Source organism: Bombina bombina, chromosome 5 (genome assembly GCF_027579735.1).
Source record: "Bombina bombina isolate aBomBom1 chromosome 5, aBomBom1.pri, whole genome shotgun sequence".
Taxonomy (NCBI): Eukaryota; Metazoa; Chordata; class Amphibia; order Anura; family Bombinatoridae; genus Bombina; species Bombina bombina.
Window position 1 is genome coordinate 355,636,717 of NC_069503.1, and position 15,067 is coordinate 355,651,783.

Here is a 15,067-nt window from a genome sequence, read left to right on the forward strand (position 1 = left end):
TAAAACATCTCCTGTTTGCTAGAGCTATTAAGATGGAACCAATAAAGCCTACTCCTTATTTGGAAAGCAAATGACAGTTGTATAAAGCACTACACATATGCTAATCAGTATATTTAGAATCTTTTGTTTTGTTATTGTCAGACAAGCTTAGAAACTCACCCTCTATTATATTTACTTTGTGTAATGTGAATCATAAAAACTTTACATCTATCATTTATGCAGCACATTGGTAATTTCAATGACACTTCAGGGAAGAGTGTCTAACGCAAAATAATGCTTGTTTTTTACATTAATATTCAGATACAAAACCCATGAGCCTTTAAGTAGCAATGCCTCTTAAAAGAATCATAATGTAACTACAATAGAAGATGATGAGCATATAATACAATCTAAGTGCAATGGGATTACGTTTGCTGCATTTTCTTGTCATGTCTACAAGCTGTGAGGTCTTTGCATATAATACGCTTTTGTGTTATACACTGTATGAAAAATCAACTAACCTTGAAAAAAACATCTTAAAGGGACAGTCTACACAAGAATTTTTATTGTTTAAAAAAATAGATAATACCTTTAGTACCCATTCCCCAGTTTTGCATAACCAACACTGTCATAATAATATATGTTTTACCTCTGTGACTAACTTGTATCTAAGCCTCTGCAGACTGCCCCTTATCTCAGTGTTTTTGACAGACATGCAGTTTAGCCAATCATGCCAGACTCCTAAATAGCTCCACGGGAGTGAGCACAGTGTTTTCTATATGACACACATGAACTAGTACTGTCTAACTGTGAAAAACTTTCAAAATGCTCTGAGCTAAAAGGCGGTTTTCAACGGTTTAGAAATCAATTTGAGCCTACCTAGGTTTAGCTTTTGAAAAATACCACCAAAGGAACAAAGTAAATTTAATGATAAAAGTCAAATGGAAAGTTGTTTAAAATTGCATGCCCTATCTGAATCACGAAATGTTAATTTTAAATAGACTGTCCCTTTAAATCTGATAATCATATGGGATGTCAAACATATACCAAGTGCTTATTATTCACTAAGAAAAACAACTGTTTCAGAAAAGCTTATATATATATATATATATATATAGATAGATAGATAGATAGATAGATAGATAGATAGATAGATAGATAGATATCTAAACAGTTTTTTTATATGCATACTTTCTGAGGCACCAACTACTACTGAACATGTGCAAGGATTCACAGTGTAAACGTATATGAGTCTGTGATTGGCTGATGGCTGGCAAATTGAAGTAAATATTGAAATTTGGCACACAAAAAAAATCTACTTCTCATTTATAATTCAGTGCTATTGTACTTTTTTTTATAATGCACATGTTGATTATGCAATTCTGATTAATTAAATGGTCATTTAATGGGGTAGGGTACTGTACTGTAATTGTTTCCCTTAAAGGGACAGTCTACTCCAGAATTGTTATTGTTTAAAAAGATAGATAATCCCTTTATTACACATTGCCCAGTTTTGCATAATCAGGGTTATATTAATATACATTTTGCCTCTGTGATTACCTTGTATCTAGGACTCCGCAGACTGCCCCCTAATCTCAGTTCTTTTGACAGACACAATCAATGACGACTAGTAAATAACTCCACGGGAGTGAGCACAATGTTATCTATATGACACATATGAACTACCACTGTCTAACTGTGAAAAACTGTCACTGCACTGAGATAACAGGCGGTTTTTAACAGTTTAGAAATCAGTTTGAGGCTACCTAGGTTTAGCTTTCAGCAAAGCATATCAAGAGAACAAAGCAAATTTGATGATAAAAGTACATTGGAAAGTTGTTTAAAATTGCATGCCCTGTCTGAATCATGTCAGTTTAATTTTGACTAGACTGTTCCTTTAAATGTGTGTGTATTGGCCTTTGTCTATAGAGTGTTGTGGTGTCAGAGAGGAAAACATTAATTTAAAATACAAAAATAAACCTAAAAGAGCAATGTCCATTACATTTTATACTTTGCGGCTGGTATAACAAGTCATTAAAAACTTTTCAGGAAAATACATTTTACAGTAGCGTCTCTTTAAAGAATACTAAATTTAGAGGGGACTTCCGGGCGGCGGCCATCTTACTGGTCACACTGAGCTTCAGCTCCTCAAGTTCTCTCTATATTATATCAATTCTTTGAAGCAAATTGGGTAATATTCTACCTAAAGTAGTGGAGAGACTTGTCTGTTGGTGACCCGATCCGAGATTTAGGGTATTGGATTGTGGCACGGCTTAATTGCCCTCAGTACCCGGACTATTTACTCTGGGGCCTTCCCCTATAACTGAAGCCTCACTAATGTCCCCACAACTAGCTGTGCCTAAAGTGTGCAGCTTTCATAAATACATGGAGAACACTCAGATTCTGGCTGAGCTGGCCTTAATCTTAGAAGAACACAGAAACAAACTCTGCAATGCTATAGAACAGGCCTCGCCAAAGCAAGAAAGTTATGGAACAGCCACAAGCAGCAAACTCACCCGGCCCTTGTGGGGAAGCCTCTACAGAAACAGATGGGACTATAGGTCCTATTGCCAGCTATGAAAAAGACAAATCTACCTCTGACCCAAGCATTGCGATAATCCAGCAGACCGCTCAGGCCACAGCCGATGAACTCACACCGCCTACAGATGAAGCGCTACCGCAGCGATCTCCACTTGAGCTGGTCCCAGTCATTCGTAGTCCTGTGGGACAGTGGATGGAGCCGGTCGCCTTGCCGCCCTTGGCTAAGCTGGTTTACATAAAAGTCGGCGCACAGAGCTCGTTGGGAGGAGGCTGGCGTGCGGAGCTATCAAGCATGAAAACGGTCACATGGCTGGAGACCTACCTTACCATTCCAGCGCTACAATACAGCATAACTACAGGCTGCTGTGGGCTCCTCATGCTCCTGAGTAGCCCGGCAACACTGAGAGTGGCCCTGGCGGAGGTTGCGGTAGCCGAGAGGTATGGGGAGCATGCAGAGGTGAGAATGAAGCACCAAGCTCAAGTTTGTTCATATTCGGCCCCAGGCGATCTAAGGTCTGGTGTCGGATAAAGGGATATCTCGTTGGTCACTTTGCAGCCTGAAGCCCTAAGACCATCATCCACCTTTGGGATTAAGTTTCTTTAATTACTGCTATTTTTTGTTCCCTTTGCCCCCCCCCCCCCCCCCTTTTTTTTTTTTTTTTTTTTTTTTTATCGCTACTTTGCTGTCAAACTGAGAGGGTGCCTTTTTATATTTGTCTATTTTGGTCCTGTTGTGCATTGTTTTATTCATGAGCACCATATAGTGCCTGTCACCCCCAGGTTTTGCATAATATGTAGCTCAAGATCGGTTAATACATATGTAAGTCCTACTCTCACGCTCAGGTTATGTTTTAGTGTCGCATATCCCCAGAATCTAACAACAAGCCCAGTTGTAAAGACCTCATACTCCATCTCTTACTAGATGGCTAGGCTGCAAGGTGTTATGGCACGCTACATGTCAAAAGTATTTCCTAATAGATCTCCTAATAGGGGCTGGAGTCAGCACGAGTACTTGAGTATGCTGTACTAACCTGTTTACTTTTTTAATATAAAGTTGTAAACCCTGAGACAGGTGCTAGCTATCTCATATTGTGCCTGGCAGGTGGTTAACAGCCTCAAAGTGTTTCCATTTGTTCCTTTTTCTTCCTCCTGCACAAATGTATATGCGTGTTAGTGTCCCAATCAGGTTTAGAGCTCCACTCTGTGTCAGCATTACAGAACTGTGTGTCCTGATAATATCAACTGTCAGTATTTGTTATGTTAATCGTTATTCATTCCTTATCATTTTAATCTACTTTTATCAACTTGTTTTGATAGTTTTAACCAAATAATTATAAAAAAAAAAAAGGGTTTACACTACTCATTGGGATACCAAAGCGGTCCCTCACTTCCCTAGTGCCCTCTACCAATCACAAGCTCTTATCGGACAATAGGCTCCTAGAGTAGCCCCATATATAGGTTAGAAGGTTTTGAGAAAGGGTGCTATGACACTTGCAACTTTATAATGTCTGTACCTCATCATTGTATTCTGTTTAGTAGTTGCAACTCTTTTTCTTGTAAGTGCATTGAATTTCACTTGTTTGTGATGTTAATGTTTATGTACCACTTGGTAAACCTTAAAGGGACATGAAATCCACATTTTTTCTTTCATGATTTAGAAAGAGAATGCATTTTTAAACATCTTTCTAATTTACTTCTATTATCTAATTTGTTTTATTCTCTTGATATTCTTTGCTGAAAAGCATATCTAGATATGCTCAGGAGCTGATCATTGGTTGCTGCACATATAAGCCTCATGTGATTGGCTCACCCATGTGCATTGCTTTTTCTTCAAATAAGGATATCTAAAAAAATGAAGCAAAATAAATAATAGAAGTAAATTGTAATGTTGTTTAAATTTGTATGTTCTATCTGAATCATTAAAGAAAATTTTTGAGTTTAGTGGCCCTTTAATAAAAAAAATAAATAAAAAAAATAAAATAAAAAAAATAGTAAAAAAAAAATAAAAAAAAAATACTAAATTTAATCGGTTGGTGAAAAAACATTAAATACAATTATGATTATCCTAACTTTATCCTAGAGTAATTGTGGTGATATGAAAAATATCAGGGGGGGGGGGGCAAATTAAACAAAATAGTATAAAAAAGTAGCAATAATAAAACTGTACAAAATACTTACTACATAAAAATAAGGGATTCAACTTCTGACTACACAGGAGACAATTTCAGTTAGACCAAATCGTTTGCTCTGAATATTCAAAATACAATGTATTTTGAATATTCAGTGCCCCGTGCTATTTGCTAATCGCAATGATGGAAAAGAAATGAATACCGACTATTCATGAAAACATTTATATTCATTTTTGTTAAACAAATGTAAATCTTCCAGAGCTACAGGAGAAAAAGTTCCCCTGCAGCTTTATAACGACCTTTTGTGAAAACGAGGCAGATATTGGTGTTTCGTTAACGAATGTAAGGAAATGAAGGCAGATGTCTACTTTTGACTAAAATGCTATGCTAGAAAATGAGTTTAGTTAAAAAAATTAACTGAAAATGTAAAAATATCTAACCTATATGAATGGTTAAAAATGTAAAAATATGTAACCAATATCTATTGACAGCTTAAACTTGCAATCTATCAAAATAAATAAATGTTTGTTTTTAATAATGGCTGGTAACAAACACCAACCTATCAGGGTAAGTGCAGCTACTCCAGCTTTATTAATAGTATAAAAGAGTTCTAATCTTCATAACACTGTGGGTGGCACTGAATTAATCATTATACATTTTATTAAACATGTTACTGTTCCTTTATCTGTACTGCAGGAGAAATGTAGTCATTCAAAACATAGGTGAGCCTATTTATTTACTGCGTTTACATATTCTGATGAGTTACCATTGATATGGTAAACCTACTGTTAAAGGGACACTGTACATAAATGTTTTGTAGATGATCCATTTGTATAGCCCATCGGGGGGTGTTTTTGTAACAATGTATAGTTTTGCTTATTTTTAATAACATTGTGCTGATTTTATGACTCCTAACCAAGCCCCAAAGTAACCTTCTTGCTCCTGTTTGTGTAATAGGTCTTTTCATATGCAGCAGAGGGTCTGCTATTCCTGCTTTCTCAGTCCCTTTCACTGAGTGTCCCAGCCTAACCTCATCAACAGTGCTAAACTGGGAGCTTCTAAGTAAGTTTTTAAAAGGTTTTATATTGGATCTTTTAATCAGTATCTGTACATATTCTTCTTAATAGTAGTGTCTATTACATGCAGTTATATGAAAATGTGTATATACTGTCCCCTTTAAGCTATAAACAATGCATACACATCCCAGAAGCAACAATGACAAGCATTCTAATATTATGAGTTGTAAGGATAATGTGAATGTTCCAATAATAATACACATCACAGAAAGAACATTTAAAAGAAAACCATGCTCTGGAGAATAACTATGGATTTTTAGTGTTATAATAGTGTTATAGTATATCAAGTATCAAGAGAAGATTCCACTAATTATATTTAGGCAAAACAAACATGCACTACATACACTTTACTAAAATGATATGAGCTAAACAATTGCTGTTTCTTGCTATCATTATTTTTATAGTGTTATTTTTTTAAGCTTTCAGATATATAAAATATTCAGTAAAGTGATGGTAAATCCCATCACTAAAATAAAAGGTACCTTTATTTTGGCGTCACTGCTAACCTAAGTGGTTCCGGCCAATGAGGTGACGTTTCCACCTCCAACTGTGCTAGAATCCAGCAGTGACAAAATAAATGTACCTTCTACACAGATTGTTTTAAACTCGTGAATCAAGGTCACCTTTATTTTTTACGGCAGGTAAAGCCAAGCGTTTTTGACATACTGAAAACGTTTCTTATGCATATAAACAGCACCATTTATGTTTGTCAAAATTATTTTACTGCTTGAAAAAAGTATAAGTTGTTAAAATTTAAAGTGAAACTTACATTGAAGAATTGGTTTTGTAATGCCTATTAATCCTCACTGGCTAATAAGGACAACTTTCTTGGCTTTACTGGTGGAGAGAGACAAACCTCTTCAAGTGTTACAAGAACATTTAAGGGTATGAGCATGAGTTTAAAAAAAGAGAAAAAGCAGCTCAGGAATTTGCTCGAAGAATAATTGTGTAACAGACAATATGTAGATACTCCTGAGCGGTAAGAGAAAGCATCTTCATAATTAGTGAAAAGAAAATGATATGAATGTATTAGGTCAGGGCTCGACAACCGAAGCCACCAGAGAGCCACGGTCGATGCCTGACTTAATAAACACATATCCTTTTATTTTTACTAATTGGGAAACATGCTTTCCTCTCACAGCTCAGAAATTTTCTCTATTAATAATTGTGTAAAAGATAAGGCTTTCCATAATATACTGTATAGATACTCGTGTTTTACTTAAATAATTACATTTATAGAAAATGTGTTCAAATTGATGAATGCCATTTAAAACATCCACATGAGGTTGCATTCATATAGGTTAACCTAAAGGATTTAATAAAGGCATTCAGGGCCGGGCTGGCCTGCCAGGTTCTTGGGAGATTTCCTGATTAGATTTCCTGGTAGGCTGGATCTGCTGGCCACAATTTAAAACAGAGGTGCACAAAGTCGCATCAACACTTGTGGTTACTCTTTGCAAGGCTGCTGTGCACTGGCCGATTATTTAGCTGAAGGCTTTTAATCAGACAGTAAAAATAAGTCCCTTAGAAAACGCTCCTTAGAACTTCTATGGGACGTTCTTTAAGGGAATCATAGTCACAGAGCATCCACTATATGCAGTGCTTAAAAAACATCATATATCTCCGAGTCAGAGACCCCTCCTGTTCAGAACAGGCCTGCTTGCTTGCCCATATACTGGTCACATGCATCTGGTACCCAGTGTGGGCCAAGACACTGCCCACTGCAGAAAAAAAATATACCTGTAAGTAAGGGAACGGATTTATAACTCTGGGGACAGGAACTGTGTCTAATGTGTGTTATAACTGTACTTATATTTGTCTACTAAAGTGCCAACTCAGGAACAATTCCTGTCTGCTCAGGAATAATGCCCACTCAGAAATGACTTCCTCTCTTTAAATGGCCTTTAAGTAAAAACTGCCCTAATGAAATGTCAGCTCAGGAAAAAAACTGTTTTTAATGAAATGCCAGCTCAGGAATAATTGCCCTTAATTAAATTCCAGTTCAGGCTCCAGGCAACCTTCTCCACCAAGAGGAGTGAGACTGTGAGAGAATAAATTCTTTGTTTGTTATTTTGTGTGATAAGTAATAAATAAAAATGATTCAGGTTGCAAAGCATGTTGGGATGCTAATAGTTATCTTTTGAGATTTAAACATTATTTTCGTACCGCAAATTCTGTGTAATTTCCATGTCCTTTGCCTGTGTGTTTGTGTGTGTTTGTGTAGGTATGTGTGCCTGCGTGTGTGTCTGTGTATGTTTGTGGGTGCTGAATTATGATGACTCATGAAGCACATAACAGGAAGTTTTAATATTTGTCATGTTGCTGACATTAATATGTGGTGATGGTTCACATCTGTCATAAAATGTAAGTTTCTACACAAATATGTGTGAATTGAACTCCTTGGTCATGTAAACCCAACTGTAGAAAAAAAACTAAGATAGACATTAAATGGTGTAAGAATTTATGTTATGTAAATGAGCAAACAAATGTACAGTAAGGGACACAAGCAATTTGTAAAATCTCACACATTACTTTTGACATTTAACATTTGTTCAGAGGTTTAACCCCTGGTCTGGTTATTTCTGAGGCTAAAATGTGGCATACACTGTAATTTTGACCAATCAATTAAAACATATAAAGTTTAAACACTTTTCGCACTAATTATGATGCAAACTCCTAAACAACCCGCACACTAGTGAATTTTTCAATCACTTTTGATTTGCATATGCATAATCACATGATTTATTACATCAGCCAATCTGATTCAAATATACATTTTAAGCTATCACTAACGAATCAAATTGCTTGATACTTGTTTCATTGATCACTCATCAGAACTTGTGCCATTTGTTACATTGTGTATTATACTTTAAAAGTATGTATATGTGAAATTAGTATTAAAGATAAACATTGATGCTGACATTAGAACACACAGTGTAATATTTTAGACAATGATTTTAAAATTTGAATTGATGCTTGATTCAATATAATCTTAAAATGATAGCTCAAAGGGATAGCCCACCTAACATTAAACTGTCATGATTCAGATACAGCAGACATTAAAATCACCTCTTTACTGTCCATGCTATTTTCAGTGTATTTATTCCTTCTCTTGAATTTCTTTTTCAGTAAGAAATGTCATCTTATATGCCAGCCCATTTTATAACACCTGTGTAGGGGTGTTTTTTAAAACTAGATTGCAATCAGGAGGGGTTACACAGGTACAGAGAGAAAACTGGCCCAGCTCTTAAAATATCCATTGATTGCAAATAATTACATATGATACTCTGATTACATGTTATATTCGCAATTATTTCTGCTCAGAATAATTATAAATTTACACTATATACATATAGTGGTATAAATAAACACTGAGATATGAAAGACAACATTATTTAGAAGAAAAAAAAATGAATTTAAGGACATGTAAATATGTTTGCAAAGGATTTCTGACATAAACACACACACACACATATATATATATATATATATATATATATATATATACAGGGGTCGGGTCCAGTGGGAACACATGGGAACGGTGTTCCTGCACTATTTCTGAGATCCGACTCAATCGGGTTGATTTCTGGCGATTCCTGTCCGCCTCATCAGAGCAGGTGGACAGGGTTATGGAGCAGCGGTCTTTAGACCGCTGCTTCATAATTGGTGTTTCTGAAGACTCGCCAGAAACAGGGGCCCACAATCTCGGTTCAGAGCTTGATAAATGGGCCCCAGTATGTTTCCCTGTGTCTGGGGGAGAGAGTGTGTTTCGCTGTGTCTGGGGGGGGAGAGAGTGTGTTTCTCTGTGTTTTCAAGAGAGATGGTGTATCTGTGTGTGTGTGAGAACATATTTGTATCGGAGAAAGTGTATTACTGTGAGAGATTGTGTTTCTGTGTGTGTCAGAAAGTATCTGTATGTGTGTGTGTGTTTGTGTAAGATACTGTGTTTCTGTGTGTGTCTGTATAAAAAATATTAAAGGGATATGAAACCTCAAGTTTTTCTTTCATGATTCAGATAGAGCATGCAATTCCAAGCAACTATTCTAATTTACTCCTATTATCTTTGTTCTCTTGATAGCTTTATTGAAAAAAGCAGGAATGTAAGCTTATGAGCCAGCACATTTTTGGTTGAGCATCCTGGGTAGCACTTGCTGATTGGTGGCAAAAATTGCATTCTTTGTTCTGAATCAAGAAAGAAAAGAAATTTGGTTTTATATCAATTTAATTATAAGGGATGTGGAAATCTTGTTGTGTTCCCACACTTTTTTTTTTGCAGGACTTGACCCCTATATATATATATAATATATATATATATATATATATATATATATATATATATATATATATATATATATTATACAAGTATGTGCAAATATATATGTACAAATTCTAGCATTAATAATCATTTATAAAAAAAACATGAGATAAAAGCATATCATGACTTCTAGAAATACAAATACACATTAATTTATGTGAAAGTATCATATAACAGATTTTTTTTGTATAACAAATTAATATAAAATAATTTTCTATGAGATATTGTAAATTCAGGTATAAAGTTATCTATTTCCTTAGACATTAACAAATAAAAAATAAAAGATTAGCTTTAGAGAAATGTGCTTGTTCATGGACAGTAAAAAAATGGTATAAATAAAGTTGGGAAAAACCAGAAATAACCGCGTCATCGATGACTGTTAGTTAACAACAGTCCGATGCTCATCACGCCGTACTTGACGCGCATGTTTTTGACGTTTTTTTTAATAAATAAGGGCATTGTATGTGGATCCATGTCAGCGATGTCTGGCGAGCGTATTGACGCCGGCGAATGCACCGAGATTGATGCTTTGATAAATATACCCCATTGTCTTTTGTTTGTCTTGGAAGCAACTGTGTTTGCACTTGAAAACTCTTAAAAGGGACATGAAACCCAAATATTTTTCTATCATGATTCAGCTAGAACATTTGATTTTAAACAACTTTCCAAATTACTTCTATTATGTAATTTTTGTTCTTTAAGTATCCTTTGTTGAAAATGATACCTAGATAAGCTCAGGAGCTACTGATTGGTGGCTGCACATATATGACTCATGTTATTGGCTCACCCAGTGCGTTAACTAGCTTCCAGTAGTGCATTGCTGCTTCTTCAACAAAGGATACAAAGAGAATAAAGCAAATTATATACTAGAAGTAAATTGGACAGTTGTTTAAAATTGTATTCTCTCCTGAATCGTGAAGAAAAAAATTGGGTTTATTTCCCTTTAAATAAAGATAATTAAAGAAAAATGGTGCATGTACATTGTTTGCAAACAATGGAATATAGGGCTGGTCTATTTTTTTTTAGCTGGGTTGCTTTCTTACAGCAATATAGACATAAAAGTGTTTTATTAATTATGTCATTCCTTCGTTTCCATACATACGTACTTTACCCTATCTATTATTATCTGTTCTAAAATACTAGAGACTAACTATAAAAATCTTTAGCGGATGGTACCTCATTCCTTAGGGATTACAGACAGGGGTCAAGTCCTACAAAAGAAGCGTGGGAACTCACCAAGACTTCCACCTCCCCTCAAAATTAATATTGTTATATATATATATATATATATATATATATATATATATATATATATATATATATATATATACAGTATCTCACAAAAGTGAGTACACCCCTGACATTTTTGTAAATATATTAATTTAAAACTTTTCATGTGACAACACTGAAGAATTGACACTTTGCTACAATGTAAAGTTGGTGTACAGCCTGTATAACAGTGTAAAATGTGCTGTCCCCTCAAAATAACTCAACACACAGCCATTAATGTCTAAACCATTGGCAACAAAAGCGAAGTACACCCCCTAAGTGGAAATGTCCAAATTGGGCCCACTTAGCCATTTTCACTCCCTGGTGTCATGTGACTCTTTAGTGTTACAAGGTCTCAGGTGTGAATAGGGAGCAGGTGTAGTTAAATTTGGTGTTATCACTCTCACACTCTCTCATACTGGTCACTGGAAGTTCAACAGGGCACCTCATGGCAAAGAACTCTCTGAGGATCTGGAAAAAAGAATTGCTGCTCTACTTTAAGATGGTTATAGAAAAATTGCCAAGACCCTGAAAACTGAGCTGCAGCATACAGCGGTTTCACTGGATAGGATCCACTCAGAACAAGCCTCACCATGGTCGACCAAAGAAGTTGAGTGCACGTGCTCAGCATCATATCCAGAGGTTTCTTTGGGAATAGACATATGAGTGCTGCCAGCATTGCTGCAGAGTTTGAAGGGGTGGGGGTCAGCCTGTCAGTACTCAGACCATACACCGCACACTGCATCAAATTGGTCTGCATGGCTGTCGTCCCAGTAGGAAGCCTCTTCTAAAGATGATGCACAAGAAGCCTGCAAACAGTTTGCTGAGGACAAACAGACTAAGGACATGGATTACTGGAACATGTCCATGTGGTCAAATGAGACCAAGATAAACTTATTTGGTTCAGATGGTGTCAAGCATGCATGGCGGCAACCAGGTGAGGAGTACAAAGACAAGTGTGTCTTGCCTACAGTCATGCATGGTTGCGGGAGTGTCATGGTCTGGGCCTGCATAAGTGCTGCCGGCACTGGGGAGCTACAGTGTCATTGAGGGAACCATCAATGCCAACATGTACTGTGACATACTGAAGCAGAGCATGATACCCTTCCTTTTGGAGACTGGGCCGCAGGGCAGTATACCAACATGATAACGACCCCAAACACACCTCCAAGATGACCACTGCCTTGCTAAAGAAGCTGAGGGTAAAAGTGATGGACTGGCCAAGCATGTCTCTAGACCTAAACCCTATTGAGCATCTGTTGAGCATCCTCAAACGGAAGGTGGCGGAGCGCAAGGTCTCTAACATCCACCAGCTCCGTGATGTTGTCATGGGAGGAGTGGAAGAGGACTCCAGTGGCAACCTGTGAAGCTCTGGTGAACGCCATGCCCAAGAGGGTTAAGGCAGTGTTGGAAAAATAATGGTGGCCACACAAAATATTGATACTTTGGCCCAATTTGGACATTTCCACTTAGGGATGTACTCACTTTTGTTGCCAACAGTTTAGACATTAATGGCTGTGTGTTAAGTTATTTTGAGGGGAGAGCAAATTTACACTGTTATACATGCTGTACACTCACTACTTTACATTGCAGCAAAGTGTCATTTCTTCAGTGTTGTCACATGGAAAGATATAATAAAATATTAACAAAAATGTGAAGGGTTGTACTCACTTTTGTGAGATACTGTATATATATATATATATATATATATATATATATATATATATATTATATATACACACACACATACATCACACACTTACACACACACTGTATTTATATGTATATAATCTATACACTTTGGTTAAATCAAAGCAAATTAAATCCAATGAAGGGTTGAATGGTTGCCTTTGGGCCTGAAAATTCTTCTCTGTCACACCCAGGGCGCCATGTACTAAGAGGCGGGCGGACAGCTTCTTAACTCGCAAAGCTGTCTGCCCGCCTCCGCTACACACGGGCAGTGATCTATTGATCCGCTTGCCCGTATGTCCATTACACACTCATCGGAGTGTGTAATGCCCGCCCCTTCCAATCGCGGCGACCAATCACGCGACTGAAGGGGCTGTCAATCACCGAGAGCCAGCGTGCTCTCTGTGATTTTGCTTCGCCACCTAAGAGGTGGCGTAGGGTGTAGGAAGCAACGGTCTATGACCGCTGCTTCTTACATTGCGGGAAGTAGGCTTTCGCTGCTTCGTACATGGAGCCCCCAGTCTCACCCACTTAAGGTGCAATACTCCTATTTCTGCTGAGGGGAACTTAATAACCCCAGAGCAAGCCACACAGAAATGTAAGCACCATGTGTTCCACACAGTGTGCGGTGATCACACAGCAGGACCACTGACAAGCTTGTATTTAGGGTATTGAAGGAAGTGTTACTGCCTATTACTAGATGATCTCACTATCCCTCTATCCAGACTGTGCTCTAGCTCCTTCCACCAGCTGCAGCAGTGTTTACTGAAGCATTCCTGTTCTCTGTCCAGAGGGAACTTAGCTCCTCCTGCAAAAATAGTTGCAGGAATTCTGCTCAACTTTACCCTGATTACAGAGAATATTATTTCCTCAACCTCAGACCAGTGCTGGAGGGGTTGTGGATATACAGGTTCCATGGTACTTAATTGGTGGTCATGTCCACATATACAAACCTTTTGGTCTAACATCCTATCATTCTTTAACAATATATTCCACAGCACCATTTTACCACACAATGCTTTTCCTAACTTCACATGTAACCAGAAACATTTTCAAATAGGCATCAAAAATGCGAAAACGATGTAAACCACACTTATGATTGAAAATGCCCCTTACCATCTCTATAACACGTGCAATTTCAGGCTTAATATACTCTCTCCTGTGATAAATAAATACCACTATCTAATTTCCAATAAATGATCAGTCCACCATACTCTAGAATACATCCTAGGTACATATTTACATAGCCTTTACCTGGCCCCCTTTGAAAAGATATCTCTTATGTATGTTGGACATTTCTTTTGTAGACAACACCTTGTAAACGGAGTGATTGTGTATTTCCTTTTTATTAATAAATCTGCGACTCAAAGTAAAAATTTATTGCGGGCGGCATTAGGGCTGTTATTGCAAGTTAAAAGTAAAAGGTTAGTGCTTGAGCATACATACTTCAGGACATAGGATACTGTTATCGCACTAACTTCTCTCCTTAGAATTCTATCCAGTGCACTGTAAGAAAAAAACTTGACAGTTATCACTCGTGCGCTAACCCGACTAATTGCTCTAAACTCGAAGTGAGATAGGAAATACTTGACAACACAATGATTTTCACATAGAAGAAAATTTTCTTCTTTAAAAAATAAATATTTATTTCCAAATATATGATTAGCTTTTAGAAAAAATAAATATCTTACCTATATCTCTATATGAAAATACACACACACACACACACATATATATATATATATATATATATATATATATATATATATATATATATATATAGAAAGTGAAATAATTTATCCAGGGGCAAGGTAAAAACAACTGCATTGATCCATTAGGTTTAAAAGTACCCAGGAGGGTCCAAGGTACATTTAGTAAAACATCACAGGCAAACTGAAGGCTGACATGTTTCGACAATAGCGCCGTAATCATAGCTAATTAGTACACCTGTGTTAGCTTTTTAAAAGCAAAACTGGTTAATGATTGGTTTACAAATACACCAATGCCTGGATTACTATACATGAATGTGTGAAATTAACCCTTACTTCAACCTCACATTATTACCTATA